A 13,862-nucleotide genomic window follows, 5' to 3' on the forward strand; every position below is an offset into this window, starting at 1 on the left:
CCTCCCTCTGACCCATTCTGTACATGCCAACAGTGTTGTTACACCACAGAGAAGTTTCACTGCTTGTGTTGGGCAGCTCTGCACACACTGGAGACACCTTGCTAGGTTTTATCAGATTTCCCCCTTCCCTCATCCCTCTGCCTGAGTAGGCAATGAGCAATGACACTGCTCAAGACATCTTGTTCTTCCCCCAACACATGCATCTCAGACACTGTCAGGCAGACAGCAATTGTGACCCCTTATCTGCCCAACACATTTCAAGCCCCGCTGCCAAGGGACACGTTTGGTTCCTGCACCACTGGGAGGAAAGCTGCTGGGGCCTGGTGGCTGCTTGCATGCAGCAATGGTAGAAAAGATTCCCCTTTGCCAAATGCAAGATTTTCCTGAGTCTGATCAGCACTCTGCCCTGGTTTCCAGCAAGTTTTTGAAGCGAGTTGTACTGCTTTCTAGCTTTGCTTAAAAGACATTTCTATAAAAAGAGTACTTGGCTGAGCAGCAAGCAGCACGCACGTGTAATTTGGGCAGCTGGCACCTCTCCCTCTGCGTGCTATGGAGCGGCTCCAGCCATTCACACTTTGGCACTGCCTGTGCTCATGGCCCAGCAAACGGGAGGGGACAGCTGTGGGGCAGGTGAGACAAACTCCACACAACCAAGAGCCTGGATTCTGCTACACTTCGGAGCGAAAGCTCCATGAAGGTAAAACTGCGACCCTGCCTTTTCCTTTCTAAGGGGTCAAGTGCAAAAAAGCCAAGTGTCAGAGCAAGCTGGAAGGCTAGTGAAGCCAAGTAGCACATCTGTGCTACACAGTTTTCAAGATGTCTGTGCAAGCCCAGCCAAGTGGCCCTGGGCAGACACACAGCCCAGCGACAGTCCAGCCAGGGCTCCTGGTGGCACAGCAGCCCGTCCTCACACTGTCCTCCCTCAGCACGACCAAGCCAGGCTGGAAATACCCACTTCCCCTCCCCATGGCCTTTCAAGCTCAGGTGAACAAATACCTGCACAAACAGCTGAGGCAGCAAAGCTGAAGGGACTGTATGGAGCAGGCATGTGAAGTCAACACTGTTCTCGTGAAGAAAAAACAACTAAACACACCACACAATGTGCTCGGCTACATCACTTCAGGCTGCACTTTGAAATTCAGCTCTAAAGTTTAAATTGAATAAAGCGCGTTTTTCTGGCAGTAGAGCTTAAACACAAACTGCAGTTCTAGGCTCAGCTGAAGGTCTGCCTGGGTTTGAAAACATGTCTCTTATCGACAGGAGTGCTGTTAAAAATAGTAATCTGAAAGTTTCAGTTAAAGAGCAAAGTTCTAGACAGAAGCACCCAGTGATTTTCCATCCACTAAGTGACATTTTAGAAAGCTTTACCCCCTTCTCACCACAGGGTGAGTGATGTGTACAATACTGGAAAGAACGCTTCTCTGAAGTTTGCTTGTGAAAATAAGTACTCTGCATTTTTAACCTGAGACATGCCATCTTCAGAGGAATCAAAGGTGGTCAGCACAGCTCCCAGCTCCAGCAAAGCAGGACTCCAGACTCTGCGAAGAACCCATGGCACAACAACATGAGCATGAGACAACCTGCTGCTGCTTTCTTCCAGATGGTCCTTCAGTGCTTAGGTCTGCTCTTTCACCAGAAGTACAACTTCCATGAAGACCCATTTCTGAATCTCCCCCACACACTTAGGAATTCAGATTATTCAATCTTATTAAGAAAATCCTTGCAACTGGCTGGCAACAGCAAACTGAACAACTGCCATGAAAACTTGAATGCATTCAAGCTCTTGCTTAGTGCAAGCAAGAACAAGCACAAAACACTTCAATACCAGGGGAACAGCTGGTCAGTGTCCTCCACAACACAGGGGAAAAGATGTAAGTTCTAGCAACTGCTCAGGGATCTTGGAATCCAGGCTGACCTCACTCATCCATGTGGAAAATTCATCACCTCTGCATATCTACGTACATCTTCAAAGATATCTGCATCCCACAATATTTGAAATGTTAATCTTGAAACCTCTGAGAAAGGACTTCATGTTCTTTGCTGTTATACAGATAGGGAACTGAAGCATGTGAATCTGCAAGCACTTCCTCCCACTGTGTCCAATGGCAAGACAAAAGGTGCTGATTCAGATCAAAGCCCAGCCAACATTGGGTAACAAAGCCGTAAGTCTGTCAAATCAAGCTCTGTACTTGCTAACCTGTAGGTGAATGTTAAACAAACCTGGCAGGGAGGTTGGAGTTTTGCTCATTAGGAGGGATACCTGCACAGCATTGCCTCTGTGAAAAAAGGATCACTGAAGATGAGGGGGAGGGGAGTGGAAGGGCTGTAGAAGAGGATGTGGGCAAAACCTGCCAGGGAACAGAGGGAAATTCAACCACAAGATGTAAAGCCATAGGCAAAATAAGCTGTTTGGACAGTTCTTTACCATGATCTGTAATACGCACACTGCTACATCTCATTACCTCAAGTTCCTCTGGTTACCATGGGATTTGGCAGAAACATGCAAAGCTGACTGAAATCTTCTCTTCCAGCTACTTCACAGGCCATTAAGAGGTCCCCACAGTTTAAGTTATGCACTGAAAATGTGAACTAAGATAGTGCATTTCTTTCAGACAAAATGGGAGATGGAGAGAGATTCTAGACGAGAGACAGCAAGTAATTCTCTTGTTCTTATCTACCAGAGACTCCCTCACCCTGGGACACAGCCTTCTCGGCAGCACTGCCGAGAGCTCCTGGAGCCAGAAGAAACAAGACAGAGCCTGATCTGGTGCTTTTCAACCAGCAAGTCTGGGTTTTGCCTCCACTGTTTTTCCTGAGAGGTCTACTTGACAACCGAATACCTGATTCAATCTTTTTTTTTTTTTTTTTTTTTTTTTAAAACCCTAGGGGCCTCCATCAGGTAATTTAAAAAACCGTTCTTCATGTATACACCTATGAGCAGACAAAGCCCTTCACTCAAGTCTGAAGATGTCTAGGCACCAATACAGTAATGTTTGAGAACACCTCCTGAAATCAACACCTTGGCAGGCACCGATTCCCACTGAGGCCTTCTCCTTGTGGCAGCACACGCAGGGTGGCCATTCACACGGACAGCAGCACCAGGGAGCAGGGTTGATGCCGTTCCCCTACACCTGGGGGATTACTTTTTCCTCCTTCCCACCCCATCTCAGGAAAGGTGTACAACATTCTCCAGCAGTGCCACTACTCCTCCTGTGCTGACAAAGGCACAGCGAGGAAGTGCCCCCTGCCACGCCATTTCACATCAACCCTCCAGCTCTCACCGGGTAAAACAGCTCCAGCAGAGCTTTGGGAAACCCGCTGATGAACCACTGCTCACACTGAGCAGCCTCAGCTGACCAAAGCGCTTCAGTTCTAGCTGCATATTTAGACACGTTAAACTCTTAGCCCTCAGTTTCAAAGAGACATAGGGTACACTCACGAACCAGGGGTGCTTTCACGATCATTTACAGGCTCTAGAACACAGGCTGCCATTAAAGAGCAAGTGCCCTGTCTCACTTTATTTCAACTTCTTACCCTGGTGAGAAAATTCAGACACAATACAGGGCAGAAAGTTGGTCCGTAAGGTGTCCTCCTGCTGAATGTCTCATCTACATTTGCCTCCTTCAGGCAGTGATTCAAGTGAATCAATCAGAAAGCTTTTTTAAAAGCTCTCACGTACCTCTATACAACAAGCTAGTCAGCTACTCTTTAAAAAGACTTTTATTGAATATTTTGTTCTTTCTGAGATAGACAGAATCAGAAACAGCATTTGTTTTCCTCAACTTGCTGACACTGCAAAAGGGAAAAAGTACTTCACAGCCTTATGTAGTTGTTCTGTATTGTCTGTGCTGCATGGAGATTGTCAGAGTAAGAACACTAAGAGCCACAGAACTTCTACAATTTGTTTCACACTTTACTGAAAGAGAAAGGCAACTCGTGTTTGGTTTTTCCTCCGCTTGAACAAATCTGTTTATACCACTGCTTTAAATGCTTCCAGTATTCAGTAGCATTGAGGAGGGTGGGTATCCACACCTCTCAGTGTAGGGAACGTTAATCCTACAACCTATGACACGATATTATTACATGTGCTGCTTTGTTTTACATACCCAAACTAAGACATATGAATATCTAAGTACACCTATAGATCATACCTGTGGGAGATAAAGTTCAAATCCTACTGGAGCTTTCCAAGCTTTTCAGATTTGCAATGTGAATTTTCTGTTGTTTCTACCTGTGCTTCCAAAGAAAGCTGCCCTCCCTCTGCAATTCTGGGCAGCACCTCCTCACAACACCCTACCAGCACAACTCAGCCCTGCCCAGAGGCACAGTGGGAAGTGCAGGGCTTGTGCTAAGGGCTGAACCCGCTTACATAGCCAGCTGCCAAGTGACAGTGAATCAGTACACCTCGTACCTGCTATAACCAAGCAGAGCTGGCCTGTATGGGACTCCAACCGCAGGCACAGGCTCCTGACCAGACCTGCAACACAATATCCCTCACCAGAAGGCTTTTCTGCTCCTCAGACACAGCAGCACAAACATACTGACATCTAAACTCTTGAAGTGTGCTGCCCTCCTTTCACAGCCTAAAGCTGCTGTTCCTCTAGCAATGGGATCTAGCCTGGCTCTATAGCCAGCATGCTTGATTCACAGCATGCACTGCATGGGTGTATCGCATTTGAATGCCACAACCCACCAACAAGACAACTATGCTCTCTCCCACTGACACACCACTGCACTTGTTGCTATCTGGAATGCCTACAAAGCACCTTCTACATCTCACGTTCATCCCTCTACAAAGGCTGAATCAATCAGTAGATACAGGCTTGTTTCAGTAGCGCCTGCTTCCGTTGCAGCAGATGAAGTATTTAAGATTGATGAGACACTTCCCAAGCTTATGTGCAGGAATCACAGTAGTGTTTACAAACAAACTAACGCTGGCTCCAAAGGGTGTCTCTTTTCTCTATTGATAGACCGCTCGTACTCAGTAAGATGCATCAGCAGGAATCTGACAGCCAAATAATGCAACAGCCACAAATGCAGGAATTGGAACTTATTTCAAAACCACCAAGGTGACCTGCTTGACATAGTGCACATATTTCTTTGGCACAACCCACGCCTTTGAAACTCAACTGAGCAACTGGTTCTGTGATCACAGATGGTTGGAGATCGCGGGTCTGGTTTCTCATGAATCAGAAGTTTATAAATTTCAGAATACAGATTCTACCCTTTGAGCATGAATGAGAAGTTCCTGCAAAATCATCCACCCAGATGCAGGCACTTGCACATCAAAACCACTGTGCTTCTGCACACTTTAGAACTAAAATAAAGGAATGCAGCTGTGACTTATTTCAAAGGAGGTACTGGACTGGGACATTGATACATTGGACAAACTTTTATCTGATGTGCTGAGAACACAATCTATCATTCTTTATCCCTGAAAGAGAAGGCATTGTCACCTTTGTGTTTTTAGAAATGACAGATATTACACTGACTAGGGCTACTCACTGAACTGAGTGGATACGAGACAAGGTAGATCATAATGCTTACGTGGAGTGGACTGAACATGGACAACAGGATAAATCTATACAGCTTGAAGAGGCTATAAAGAGATTGCTGATTTAGAAAAATGGAGCAGAAAGACCAAAGCAGTGTAGGCCAAGTGTGGTCAGCTGCCCCAAAACTCATACCATCCCAGAGCCTACGCATTAACTCAAGTTAATTTTCCATTTTATTCTGGTATGAATCATCTGGATTCAGGGAAGATTTGGAACCAAAACTATCTTAATAGACTCCGCCATGATCAGCAGATTGAGATAAGATATCCATTCAGCACACCTCCTCCCTCCAGGCCATTCAAAACAGTCAATCAACCAAACAGTACTTTTGGTCCTGGGAAACTCTCAGCAAAGAGCAACAGAGAAGCTGCACAGCTTCTGCATGGACAGCTCTGGTAAGCCCCGCAAGAAGCAGTGCTTTCACCCACTTCATTCATTACCTACACACAGCCAGCAAGGGAGGTGGGAAGTGAAGTTCTGCTACGGCCATCTGCAAAACAGCTGCACGAGCCTTCTCAAAGCCTGTGTTTTTGTCTACTCCTGTGTAGACACGTGCCAGTGGCTGTGTGCTGATGCACTCAGAAACTGGGTCCTAAGAATACTGGCAGACGCTATCATTCATTAATTTTATTATGAACACTTAAATGCCCTCCTTATGATGGTAAAATTGAGGTTTTGTAGAACAAAATTTTCCCAGCTGCCAAATACACTACTTATCAGTGCTCTTCTGCCTGACCCTTCCACCCCAGTCTCCAAACAGCAGTCAAGAACAAAGTGATGGACTCATTTCCAAAACGCTGAGGCAATCACAAAAGCTGAAAACACTATGTGACACCCGCTCACATGGTAGCAACAAGGCAGGAGACACAACTCTCAATGCAGCAGGGAACTGGAGAACCAGCGTCAGGTTTCAGGACACCCAGACAAAGCACCAGGAATGCCTATTAATCCCAGCCCAGCAGCCCCAGAGGCAGGAGCCCCGCACCAACACCAGGAACACACAGCAACTAGGGAAGCCATCCTGCTGCTGCGCTGCTCACTGACTGCGTAAAGCAGCCTGAAGCCAGCCAGTAATTGAAAAACAGATACTCCCTCCAAAGATTATTGCTATTTCTATTCCTATCTGCCACCCTCAAGAAGCAAAACCCCTCCCCTCAGCAATTCCTGACCCTGTTTCTTCACACACAGGCCTTCCACCAGGAGCTATTTCACCATCCTGCTGAAGGATGGCTCCTGGTTGTGCAACACAAGGACTACAAATCCCAGTGAGGTACAACCCAGCCTCCCTGCACAGCACACAGGGAGAAAATGGTCTCTTGTTTCAACCTTTATCAGCATTTGCTGCAGCCCAGCTCTCGCTGTCTCTCACTCCCCTCCTGCACAGACACACACCTCTCGAGGCAGATGTGCGGTGCTATGCTACCCACACAGACGAGGTGTTCTGCAGACAGCCTGCAGGGCTGAAGTAGGAGACAGAACTCCTGGAGCTTCAGGGCTGTTTCCTGCAGCACGATACGTGGTGTCATCACCACGTCCCAGTTTGTGTGTGCAGAGATGCTCAGTCCCTGCATTCCCCAGTGAATCCAATCACAATGCCTAACACATCAACTGAAGGGGAGAAAGGAAGAAAGAAAAAGGAAGGAGGGAAAGAAAAAACACACCCTGTGACCTAAATAAAATATATTATTAATATTATTGAGGAAGGGAAGAGTGTCACTGAACGTTTTCATATAATGTTAACTATTCTGGCTAACGCTGAAAGTTATCCATCTCAAAGTCATTTTGCAGACTGTGAATAAAAAGAAAAAAACCTAACACCCTACGAGTTTACAAGCCCTAGCATGTGAGTGCAGTACCACCTTGTTCACAGCACCTCAAATAGGAGCAGCCCTTCATGAAAACACTCAATAACTGAAGGTTTGACCTCAGATTTGTATCAGAAACCTATCTGCAGCCACCAGCCCAGTAACAGTCACCACTACCAGACCACACCAGTGAGATCACCCTGGGAGACAAAGGGTGCTCTGAGCAGCAACTGTGGCAGGTCAGGGGGAGCTGCAGGACTCCCCACTACAGCCAGTGAAGCACGGGCTGCGATGGCACATCAGACAGCTGCAGTCCCACACCGCTCCAGTACATCTGCTCCATTCTGATCTCTGCCCTTCTCTCTTTTCTTCCCCCATTTTCTAGGGCTGCCCGAGATCTCTTTTGTCACTTTTGCTATGCAGCAAATAAGAACCTTCTTTCTTCTTTCTCAAAAGTGCTACTGAAAGAAAAAACAACAACACCCAGGTGAGTCTTCCAGAAATAAGATGCCAATACCAGTGTGCGCTATTCACAGCTGTGGTAGTGGCAGCAGCGATGTTTCATTATATTTACCACATGGAAGAGAGACTGCACTAATAGCTCCGACTCCCCTGCCACCGCGCTGAGTAATGTCTGAGCCTACAGCTACAGGGTGCCAGGCACCGCTGAGGCTGGCTGACAAACTCACAGCCAGCAACTCAAGTCACCAAAACCTGAAAGTCTGCAGCATGCCTCAAACAGCAGGGCGCAAAGGCCATGACCTAACCCAGCATTTTCAGCTGACAAACTCATGTAGCTTAAGCCAATTTGTGCGTTCTTCCCCAGCTGCGTAAGGCTTACCGCCTTCCTGCGACACAGCAGTGCGAACCCTGAAACCTGACCGCGTTCCCTGTTGCTTCTCTGTCGGTTTCCATGAGGGCGCACGGGCTGGAGAGCAGCGCCGGGCACCCACGCAGCGGGGGAAGCGAGGGCACTGCAGACCCGCTATCCAGGCCAGCAGACACCCCTTGCCTCTCCTACGGCCACGCGGTGCTACCCAATAGAACCACTGCCCTCTTCCCGGGAGCCAGCCCCAAACCAGCACGTTCCCTCCCTGCACACCAGCACGCACCGGCAGGCAGGCAGGCAGGCACAGACCGCGCTCGGCACTCCTATTTTTCAGCCTAGGTCCACCGTAAGTCCGCAGGGGCGCAGCCCATATTTCACAGCCGCCGCGCGCACAGCGCTGACGACCCGACGAAGTCACGAGCTCTGAGAGAGGAGCCGAGAAGCGGCCATATCAGGGCACCGCCTCATCCCGGCCGCCCCGGGGCCGCCTCTCCCGGCCCGGCGCCCCGCTCCGCTCCGCTCCCTGGACCCGCGGCCGCGCGGCAGCGGCCCGGCGCGGAGGCAGCCGGAGGGGTCCGGTGCGGCCTCCCCTCTACCCCCGCGCACCTGGAGGAAAGCCGCTCCGCCGCCGCCCCTCCGCCTCCGGGCGCTGCCCCGCACCGGCTCGGCCCCAACACGGCCCCGGCGTGGCGCGGCGGGAGCGGACGCAACGGCCGCCCCGGCGGCTCCGACACTCACCCTCTCGCTCGCGAGCTCGGTGCGAGCCGCCCGGAGGCGGCAGGACCGCGGCCGGCCGAGGCGCAGCGGGAGAAGGAGGCGGCGGCGCGGAGCTCCGGCACCGGGCGCGTCGGTCGGGCAACGTGCGGCATCAGTCATAGGCGCGGGGCGGGCCGGCGGCGCGCGGCACTCTGGGGGCTGCAGTCCGCCGGCGCTTCCGGCCCCGCGGCGGGAGGCGGCGGCGGAGCCGGGCGGAGGACTACGGCTCCCAGGGAGCAGCTCCGCTCGGGCTCGGTCGGGGTGAGCGCCGCGCGACCGCGGTTTCGGGCAGCCCAGTCAGAGCTCGTCCCCGTGCGGGGCTCCGGCCGCGATTCACGCGTTGCGCCGCTGCGCGGGTCCGTCCGGCACCCCGTGAACGGGGCCCGCTGCTGGGAGGAGGCACGCGGGGTGACGGGCGGCGCTCCCCCGGCAGCTCCCATCCCGTCCTCTGCCCCGGGCCGCCGGTTGCTGCCGGCCCTTCCGCGTGGGACTGCGGGAAGAAGCGCGGCGAGACGCGGCCGGAGCGTGGCTGGAAGCCCTGGAGAAGTCCGGCTCCGATTTGCGTCGCTCGGAAGAACCCGCGCCTTCCTGCGGCGCTGCCCTGGGCGCCCCTGCGCTTTGTCTTTCCCGGCGGCCTTTCCTCGGGTGCTGGCTGTTAATGCTTCACCCACAAAACCTGAACAAGCCGCGCCGCGCGATCTGTTTAAACGCAGCCTGTGCGTGAGGATGCTTCATATTCCTGTGTGGAAGCATACGCGTGTTTCATCAGTCACAAAAGCTTGGCTCGAGAAAGACACATCAGGAGGTTACAGATGGTGATCATTTTATGAAGCTGTCTCTGCCCTGCACTCTGACAGCTCACAGCGAAACACTGCATCTGAGCACAAGTTTATTATCTAAGTATGGTTTGCCTGGAACAGATTAGAGATGCATTTTCTGGTCCTTTCTTAAATATCTGACTCTATGGACATGTCCTGGCCAGCATTACTTTGGGACAGGGCTGAGGTCTGAAAGTACGTGGCACATGGAAATGAAGTGCTGACGTGTTGGGGCAGACGGGGCTCTCACTTCCCTTTTGGCATGGTGACAGTTCAACTTGATGTACAGGCACAGATCAGGCAGTTGTGTGAAGGATGGCCTGGACTTTTAACATAATCATAGCCAGGTAAAGGTGTAAGATATGCATCCCTGCACTTCGGAAAAAATGCTGTCCAGCATCTGTCATACAGGGAAGAGAACTTTGCTTTGGGCTTTTTAATCTATTCACAGATGTCAAACACCTTTTTTTTCCAGAGCTGTGGGTGAAGACCACTAGAAAGATGGAGCACTGTGCAGTACAACAGCATGTTGGTCACTGATTTCAGGGACTGTGCCAGAAGGTTTCTTGGCACCCTGGGGACTCCCTGCCCCAAGCACTGCCATTTCCAGGTGCACCTTTTCCCCACTAACTGCAGCTGCTTGTTTCTGAGCCTCATCGTGATCTGGCCTCCTCCAGGGCTCAGCTTCACCACAAGCTTCCCCATCATGGGATCCTCCGCTCGGCTGCCAGGAGGCAGGAAGCAGTTACATCACTGCCTAGCATTGATTAAGCAGCATGTGACACAACTCAGCAACCTGAACCTTAAGCCACATACCTGTAATAAGTCCCTTACACAGCCAATCACATTTTATCTTCTCTCATTCTCATCTGTTTGACTTGAGCATGTACCAAGTATATGCTTAACCCTTTATCTGCAGTGCAGTGTGTTCGATTTCAGCTGTACATCTGAAGTGCTGGCATTTTTTCTGAGCTGTCCCTCCTGCCACAACACCACTCACGTTTTGAGCAAACACTGTGAGCCCTTAAATAGACTGCAGACATGTTCCCAAACTTCTCACTACTTCAGCTGCAAAGATCCGCTGATAACTTTTGGTTCAGAGCTGAGGATCACTGTCTTAGCCTGCAGAAAACACCTTGCCTGATCTGATCTGGTTTGGCAATTCATCTGCTTGGGGGCATAGCATGAACCCTGGAAGCCTGCTTCTTCTCCAGTTCATGATGCTGCACCCTGATTGTGTCAACAGTATCAGCACTTTCACTGATAATTGCTTCAGGCTCTCCTTCCTCTGCTGGATCAGCAAGAGCTGAGGTACCTGAACATGCCTTTACAAGGACCAAGCTAAGATGCAGGTCTCTGCGAATATGAAGCAATGCCATAGGAGTGCCTGTGCTGTTTCTGCCTGCTCTGTGGTATACAACATTTCTCATAGATGAAGGAGCACAGAGGTGGGAAGAAGTTTATGAGAGGCCTAGGTCCTGCTGCGGCCAGCAATCCCAGGGACCGGCAGGCATGCTGGGGTGGTCTGAGGTGCCCTCATGCCAGAGCTCTGCAGTGAACCAGCTGGCACTGCTAACGGCTGAGAGCCGGAGCGTGCATGGCTGCAAATCGTGCATGGCTGCAAATCGTGCTCTGGTCCATATTAGCCAAGATTTGTTGTAGTTGAATGCCCCGTTAATTTGCAATTACAAGGTGATCACTGGTGTCTGCTGACTGTCCTACTGTAACACATACGTTGGGGCTTTAAAAGTTTGCTTTTAATACTTAGTATATCTTCTTTGAATGTCATTGTTGCCATGGGATTACTTGGAGGCCAGGTGTGGATGCTCATAGTTAAGAGAGTTTGGCAGCTGTTTCACAGATTTCTCAGTGTTTCAACTCTACTTTAAATATATATATATATATATATTTTTTTTAAACTGAAACAGCCTCACTGAATCAGGCACAACACAGTACATTTGAGGTAATTTTATGAATGTGTGGAGAGTCAGAAAGGCTTCTGCACATAGGTATTTTCAGAAAAGGGTGCATATCTCTTCCTGCCCTCCCTCTTCTGTTCTTCACTACAACCATCCTGCTTCCCTATCCCTTCTCTCTCACCTTTCTCCCTCTCATCTCCTCTCCTTAGGAACCAGTAGCAGTGAATATGGCATTAGCTGCAATTCTGTTGTCTTCTGTGTCCTCTGAACACAAGAGTATGAGACATTTGAATCAGCCCCAGGGCAGGCTGTGGGCAGCACTGGGTGGGCATTTGTCTCTCCGGTTCATAACGGGCTCTCAAGAACTTGCAGTAACAAAGGATTCACACAAAACAGTCCTGCTGTTAAAAATCCTTAGCACCAGGAAGTCGTTCAGGCACCCAGCGCCGGGATGGAGGCACAGTATCCCTGCACTCCTTGCTGCAGGTATGAAGGCCAACCTGCCCCATGCTTTTGCAGCGTCCCTACCTGTTCAAACGTCCTCATGCCTTAAGACTCACCAGCCAACAGAAACCAAATTAACATTTACCTCCCGAGTCACGACCTCTGGTCAGCAGCGGCGCGCTGGACCGGGCTGCGTGGCACAGCCAGGGTGTGGCACGGCCAGGGTTCAGCACACAAAAGTGGCTGCGCTGCTCCATGTCTCTTCCGTCACCCGCGGTGGCTCCGTTGTCCCCGGGCGGGGACCGGGTGCTGACGGGCTCGCGGGGCTGTGGCGCCCTCTGGCGGTCCCCTGGCGTCAGCGCTCCTCCGACTGCGCAGCGGCCCCGGTTCCCCTCGCTCCTTTCACAGCCGCACTTCTGTTATCGCTCAGAACGAGTGTCCTAAGGCCAGCTCTGAGGTACTTCGTTCGCTGAGCTCAGCGGTATGGAGTGTATTTATGTTTCTCCAAAACAGGGGGCATCATCTGCACTGCAGGCAGTCTGCTGACAGGGAGATCAAAGAGCACTTTGCTGCTGGGAGAGATGCAGCCTGTTCATTCTTCACACAGAGGCCGGGGCAGGCAGACATTGCTGATAACCACATCAGAAGGTTGCCAGCTAGGCTCAGAGGGCAGCATGGTATCAGTGCACCAGTTTCTGAGGGCCATGACCCCCAGCAGTGCTGTCATACTCTCAGATTTGCTCCTTCAGCATAGCATTGGAGGCCATGAAATGCTGCATGTGCCTAGTATTGCTCTGATAAAGCTGAGCTGGGAAATTGCATGAGCCACACTGCACAGTGGATTAGCTCAGCCTCTTCTGAGCTTCACAATTTAACCTTAACCCATTTACTGTGCTTGGGGCCAGCCCATCACTCACGGCTCTGTGAAGCGACACTGGAGGAAGCCGATGGCTGTAGGTAACCTGTTGGTACTCTAAGCCCAGGCCAACACAGGCAGGCATGCAGCCTGCTGTGTCCATATGGAACTGGATGGTGCTGAGGGGACCAAGGCCTACAGCCCCCTTGATCTTCCTCTGCTTCTTCCTCTTCCTCTCCCTCTTCCCACTGAATTAACAGCAGACTGGTGCAGCACAGCACTGTGCAGCGTAGAGTAAGCTTGGGTAAGAGATGCTGATAGCTGTGTCAGCACAGGGCTGTGATCCAGATCATTTGTGTGGGAGGCACACGGAGCGAGCAGCGTTGGGCTGATATGACTGCCAGGCAGACGTGAGAGCAGCACTGGGCTTCCCTTCTCCAGGGACTGATGCCGCAGCCCAGGAGGTAAACCAGAGTTTCTGCTGCCTCACAGGGAAGGCGGGGAAATCAGCAAACCAGGGACGTGCCCATTGAGGGAGCCTAGGGTGGCACCAGTGAATGTTTCTGCTCACCAGACACAACCAGCAGTCCTATATTAGATCACATTAGAACATCTTCCAAAGTAGGCTTTGGAAGACAAAGAGAGACAATGGAGCCATTATGGACTAATGGACCTACACACAAACAATTAATCCACGCAGGGCTGTTTTCAAATAATAACAGTCTGGATTAGAGCCACAGAGCAGAAAAGTCTGGGCTAAAGCCAACTTGCAATCCTTAGCACACACTATTCTGCCTCAGATTTGAAAGCCATAGGACCTTATGAGAACCTTTTGGTGTAATCACACACTATATACATAAATGAGTTAAAGATAAATGCA

This window comes from Tetrao urogallus (genome assembly GCF_951394365.1).
Source record: "Tetrao urogallus genome assembly, chromosome: 1".
In the NCBI taxonomy this organism is placed as follows: Eukaryota; Metazoa; Chordata; class Aves; order Galliformes; family Phasianidae; genus Tetrao; species Tetrao urogallus.